The sequence below is a fragment of the Rutidosis leptorrhynchoides genome, chromosome 9, assembly GCF_046630445.1.
Source record: "Rutidosis leptorrhynchoides isolate AG116_Rl617_1_P2 chromosome 9, CSIRO_AGI_Rlap_v1, whole genome shotgun sequence".
Classification (NCBI taxonomy): domain Eukaryota; kingdom Viridiplantae; phylum Streptophyta; class Magnoliopsida; order Asterales; family Asteraceae; genus Rutidosis; species Rutidosis leptorrhynchoides.
The window spans coordinates 85,277,582-85,285,023 of NC_092341.1; positions in this window are offsets into that span (position 1 = coordinate 85,277,582).

The following is a 7,442-nucleotide window of genomic DNA, read 5'->3' on the forward strand; positions in this document are numbered from 1 at the left end:
CAATTTGCCCTTGAAGATACAATTGAGGACATTGTGTTTATAAACTGTATTGTGCCTCTCTGTACATTTTTGAAAGTTCATCTATAAACATTCAGTGTAAACTCAAAAACCAAATGCATTACCATAGATTACCCATCACCTCGAGCTAAAGCGTATCATTTGACTCTGAATGATTACTCTCTTTCGATCAAAACCCAACAATAAAAACCAGGAAAATTTAAGCTTTCTGGAACCAACGCACCACACAACTAAAGCGATTAACAAAAATGGTTTACAAATTCCGTCGCGAAGCGCGGACCACAAACCTAGTTTATATTCACAAACGGTATACTCTATATAAAAAATTATACAGTAGATGACATTAGCTCTCTTATAACCAATCCAATTTGTGACGACCCGGGAATTTCCGATCAAATTTAAACTTAATCTTTATATAATTCCGACACAATAAGCAAAGTCTGTAATGTTGAGTCTCGAAAATTTTGGAAACTATGTTCATATATTCATTTACCCTATGACTATTCCCGACGATTCACGAACAATTGTTATAAATAAATCATAGTATATATAATAATTTGGGATAACAAAATACAATTTAATCATTGAATTGAATTGAATATTTAAAGTAATGCATAAAATAATTAAGTTACTATTAAAATGAATATATACATATATATTGTAATATGTAATAAATATTCAAGATATGTTATCATAGAACATATTATCAATGTGACATAAATAAATATATAATAGTAATATATTTAATTTAATTGAAAGTTTAATTATAATGGTTATATTAGTATTACAATCATTATTAATAATTAATAATATTAATAAAATCAGTACTATTAATATTAATAAGATTATAATATGTGAATTTTTATATTTGAATTGTTATTATCAATATTATTGTTATAATCATTAATATCATTATAACTAGTAGTAAAAATTATATCTTTAGAAGATATGATTAATATTAGTATTATTATTAGATATTATTAATACCATTATTATTAAAAATTATTATTATTATTAATATAAATTATTATTATTATCCTTAATATTGTTAATAGAAAATAATACAATATATATTATTATGATCAATTACAATAAAATTATTATTTTTATTTATTATTATTATTTTTTACTAGTAACATTATTATTTATTTTTAATATAAATGTAATTATTATTATTCTTAATAATTATTAGTTATTAATATTAAATAGGGAAATCGTACAATTTGTTAGAAATACCTATCAAACTATATCTGATTGTGATTATTGTCTCCCAAATTCGTTACTAAAATCCAGATCAAACACAGTTTCAAAAAAATTCAGTTAGCAGTAGGTTTCAACTTTTTATTTATTTTTTTTATTTAATTCTAATCCTGATTAGTACCTGTCGACTACAATTACACTATAAGACGACCAACACCAATTGTAATTGGTGCCTAATGACATTACAGTATCAAATATCAAACTCAAACATCCTTAGCAGCTCCTAGTTAAACGAATTAAAACAGAAAATTCAAATAACACAGGTAGTCCCCTGTTCATGTACATTTTATTAATTTCTTCGAATTTTTGATAAATTTTAGAATCCATTAATGCAATGTAGTTAGAAATCTTTCATTTTATCTAACTGCAAAGTTTGAAGATCCAATTTTTTCTATCAAGTTCCAATTTTTGAGTCAAACCTTCAAATCAAAAAAAGTCAACTTCTGGTTCATCATGAAATTTGAGAACAATTTGATGTTTTAGGATCAACCGAAGGTCCAGATAGTTTCTAGTAATCGTTTACGACTTCTTTCATGTTATAACTTTTAAATAAAACGAACTAGAATTCAAGATTGGGTTTAGAGTTCATGGTCGATTTTTTTTTATTTACAGTGTCTGTTCTTTTAATTTTTCTTTTGTTTTAATTAAATCAATTATTCAGTAATTACATTTCTGAATCCCTTTAAATCCTAAATCAAAGAAAGTAAATTGTTAGTAAATGAATTGGATCTCTGGTCGATTAGGAAACTGAGAAGAAGAAAATAGAATGGGAAATAGATAGATACGTATATATAGATATGGAATGGGTTTTATTCAAGAAAAATAAAAACGGAGGAATGGTTGTGGGTGTGATCGGGATTTCAAGAGGTCGCGGGTTCGAGTCCATCCAGTGGCGTATTTTTTTTAAAAGCTTTCTACAAATGTTGTAACCCTTCAATTATTATTAATTATTATTAATAACGATTATTATTATTATTAATTTTTATTGTTATTGTTATTACTATGATTGTTATTAATATTATCATTATTAGTATTATAATCATTATTATTAATATTATTATAAATTTTATCATTTTAAGTATTAGTATAATAAATTATTAGTATTATAAGTATTGTTACAAATATCATAATTATTATTATTAATATCATAATTATAAGTATTATATCAATTATCATTATTAGTATGAGTATTAGTTATGATATTATTATTTTAAACAATGTAATATTATTATCGTTATGATGAAAATGTTTATTAATATTATCATTAGTAAAAATCACTAATAGTAATATCGTAATTATTAATATTAACATAAGTATTATTATTTATACTCACGAGTATTATCATTATTTAATTACTAAAAATTAGTATCATAACTATCATTAACGGTAAAATTAATAATTTTACATTTATCATCATTAATACTATTAATGTTATCATTGATAAATTTATTAACATTATTATCTTATTGATAATCTTAAGTAATATAATTACTATCATTTTTACGACTATTAATATTATTTTTGTATTATTATAATTACTATTATTGATATACAAATTATATATTTAAATACATATAACGTAACAAAAATTAATATTTTTATATATACAAAATGAATATATGAAACATATATATATACTATTAATATAAAAAAGATATCACTAATAAATATATATATATATATTTTCTCAATTTCAGTTATGTATATTAATAAATATACAAATGATATAGGTTCGTGAATCCGAGGCCAACCCTACTTTTGTTCAATGTCGTCATATGTATTTTTACTACAAAATACAATAGGTGAGTTCATTTGATTCCCTTTTACTCTTTACATTTTTGGGACTGAGAATACATGCGCTACTTTTTACAACTGCTTTTTTAAATGCTTTTGAAATATATTTTGAACTGCGAATACAATGCTTTTAAAAATGTTTGACGAGATAGACACAAGCAAAACATTCCTCGAATGAATTATTATGCAGACAGAAGTTCTGCGGATTATTATTGAATTACGTGGACATGATAATTGCCACCATTGAATTATGTGGACATGATAATTGTCACCATTGAATTATGTGGACATGATAATTGCCACCATTGAATTATGTGGACATGATAATTGCCACCAAATGATGTGAATGTTATGTATCGAGAGAATGATTTTCATACACATGTTATGTGTATTAGTTTTTGTGCACGAGATATGTGTACGGTTACTAAGATTTATGAAAAATGGTTGCGTACACGAGATAGGTGTACTGTATTTAAAAGATATCGCATGTACATTACAGGTGGGTATAGGATTCGGGCCCATTTGTACCATGCAGGATTAAATCTTGTGGTCTATCAAAATGATGAATTTTATTGTTTTATGATAAAACTATGAACTCACAAACCTTTTGGTTGACACTTGAAAGCATGTTTATTCTCAGGTATGAAAGAAATCTTCCGCTGTGCATTTGCTCATTTAGAGATATTACTTGGAGTCATTCATGACATATTTCAAAAGACGTTGCATTCGAGTCATCGAGTTCATCAAGATCATTATTAAGTCAATTATAGTTGAATGTATTATGAAATGGTATGCATGCCGTCAACTTTCAATGAAATGAAAGTTTGTCTTTTAAAGCGAATGCAATGTTCGTAAAATGTATCATTTAGAGGTCAAGTACCTCGCGATGTAACCAACTATTGTGTATCGTTTATAATCGAGATGGACTTCATCCGGATGGATTAGGACGGGGCATCACACAATTGGTATTATTTTTCTAAGAAAGCACAAAGTAAATTATAAAAAAATCTGATTGAGATACAAATTGATATAAACTATAATCAGTTTGACAATATACGCGGATCTATTTGACTATTTGATATGAATACTTGAATACGACACTAGTCCACATTGTAATAATGCTAATTAAACGTTCGTACAATATTTGACATTAACACAAAAACAAATAAACTCACGTCTTCGTACTTCATGAACCACGAACTTCAAAAAAAAAGTAACATACCGCTTTGTTGTCCTTCTTTGTATGTCTCGGTGTGGATCTTCATTTTTCGATAAAGGTTCTTTTATAAAAGTTCTCGATATTTTTGCAAATTTTTTTTTTTTTTTTTGAATGCGACGATATTTTTGCCAAAATTTTTTTTTTTTTTGAATGCGACGAGCCTATGACTATTTGATAAAGAACGTGAAAAAGACCTGAGCGAAGAATAAAGTGGCAAGTAATATGTGAAAAAGACCCGCACTTGAATACTTTTTTTTTTTTTGAATCCAATTGCTACATGTTATTCATTTATGTTTACTAATTGTTAAAGTGACAATCTAAACATTTGATTGTGTATTTTATCACTTCCTAATGCTTGTTTGGTTGAGTAACAGGAATGCAGATGGTCTAGTGGTGGTTACATTCTTGGATCATACAAGAAGACTTTGTTGCAGTCAAGGTTCAGAGTGTAGCTGTTTATGAAGGCTCAAACACTTTGTGAATCATGTACTGTCTATTTATGGATAATGCACCTGGTGTGGGGTCCAAGGTAGATAGTACACAGATGGGACGTAGTTGTGTTTGAGTATCCATTGTTTGTTATACACAGAAAGTACTACAGGGACCATTCGTGTTATTTATACAAAGTTTTAATAGTCCAGGGGTCTAATTGTAGTTTCTCATTCTTGGCTTTCTGGATGTATAAAAGGGCACATTAGGGTTGGATACTGTAGAAGTTTTTTCAGTCTTCATTGTAATCGTTTTCTGGTTTAAGAGATAAACTCTTCGTTTTTGTGGTTTCTTTGATTTCATTCAATTTAGTTTTATTGTTTGTGGTGATTATCTAGATCATTCACTTGTTTGTTCATGGTATCAGAGCGATTGCTCGGTTCTAGTGAGTTCGATTGATTCGATTTAGGGTTTCATGAATCTGTTGATTTTTCGATCAAATTAGGGATTATTTGCGATCTCTATTTTTTCAAAGAATTGGTGTGTTTGATTTGTCTTATCGGGCTAGATCTGAGGACGTGGTTTGAGTTATTTAGGGTTTGTTGTTCAAAACCCTAATTGGTGTTTCTGGTTTGTTCTTGATTGTTATTCAAGATCAAGAAGTTGCTTCCGCTGGCGTCTTAAAAGAAGATAAAGGATGAGTACTCTGTAAGGATATTTCTTCCTACCTGTGGTTTGTAGCAAGTTCCTACACGTGGGAGTTTCTGTGCTTACAGGAATCAACTGCCCCTACGTGTTATACTTGGCCTATAGCCAGGACAATCTTCTTTTATTTGTTCATGGTTATTTGTTATTTGTTATCTGTTCATTATTTGGTATCTGTTTATTATTTGTTATCTGTTTGATTGTTTTTCTTGTCAAAATGAGTGTTAGTGGTGATTCTGTAACCATGATAAGTAAATTGGATTTTGGAGATCCACTTTACCTTCATGCAAGTGACATCAGCAGTACACCTTTAATAAATTTCAAACTTAAAGGAACTGAGAATTATAAATCTTGGGCTTGTGCAATGGAATTAGCCTTACAAACTAAAAACAAGATTGGTTTTATAAAAGGTACAATTGAAAAAGATGATGAAGATGAAGTTTTAGCAGGTCAATGGGAAAGGTGTAATGCTGTTGTCCTTTCATGGATTCTAGGTTGTGTTTCTGATGATTTGTATTATGGTCAAATATATTCTAAATTTGCTTCTGTTGTTTGGGATGAGTTGAAAGAAACTTATGACAAAGTTGATGGCTCTGTGATGTTTATTTTGGAACAGAAAATTGCACAATTAACACAAAATGGTACACCTGTGTCTGATTATTATCACAAACTTAATTCACTTTGGAAACAATATGATATTCTGTGTAAGTTGCCATCTTGTGATTGTGCTGTTGATAAGGAAAGAAAGGAACATTATAATCAGAGAAAATTAATGAAGTTTTTGATGGGACTGGATGATTCTTATCAGCCAGTAAGGACCACTATATTAACTAGTGATCCTTTACCATCTGTCAAAACTGCATTCTCTATTGTCTCTAGAGAAGAGTCACATAGAGGTGCACAAGATAAAAAATCTGTTAATGAGTCATCTGCTTTCTTTGCTAATACTAGTAAACCAAGGATTGGAAATACTAATTCTAATACTAAGGTTGAGTGTAAAAAATGTGGTAGAACTGGTCATACTATTGAAAAATGTTATGAAATTGTTGGGTATCCTCCAAGAAACAATAACTTGAAGTGTACCAAGTGTGGTATGACTAATCACACTGTAGATAGATGCTTTGAGATTGTTGGATATCCACCAAATTTTAAAAGGAGAAACTTCAATAATTCATCTTGTGTGTCTAGCTCTAATAATAATGGTGATAACAAATCTGGGTCTACTTCTCTCACTTTGTCAAATGAGCAGATTGCTAAACTTGTTAGCTTCCTTGATGGAAAAAGTGCACCTGCACATTCTGTTTCCAATATGACAGGTGAGTTTATGAATTTGAATGTGTTCTTTAATAGTAATTTTGATAAGTTCTTTGTGTCACATAATTTGATTGATAAAACCAATGTTAACTTTGGCTGGATAATAGACTCAGGTGCTAATCATCAAATGACTAATTCTGATAAAGGATTTGAGTCTGTTTGTGATGTTTCCAGTCTAAATTTAACTGTTGGTCATCCCAATGGGACTAGGGCTAAGATTGAAATGATTGGAAATTTAAGAATATCAGATAAATTGATTCTTTATGATGTGCTTGTTGTTCCTGAATATTGTGTGAATCTGTTGTCTGTATACTGTTTAGTCAGAGATAATAATCTGTTTGTTGGGTTTGATCAAAATGCTTGTTATATTCAGGAACTGGTCTCAAGGAAGACCATTGTGACTGGTAGTTTGTGTGAAGGTCTTTATATCTTCAAAAATGATTGTGTTGGTGAGTCTAGTAAAACAAATCATAATTTCAGTATGTTGTCTAAATCTGTCTGGCATTGTAGACTTGGTCACCCTGCAGACCAAGTCTTAGGTGTTTTAAGTAATGACTTACAGTTTACCAGTGATAAAAAGAATGATCTTTGTGATGTTTGCCATAAGGCAAAACAAACAAGAGAACCATTCCCTCTTAGTGATCATAAAACCACATATTTAGGTGAACTTGTTCACTTAGATGTGTGGGGTCCATACAGGGTC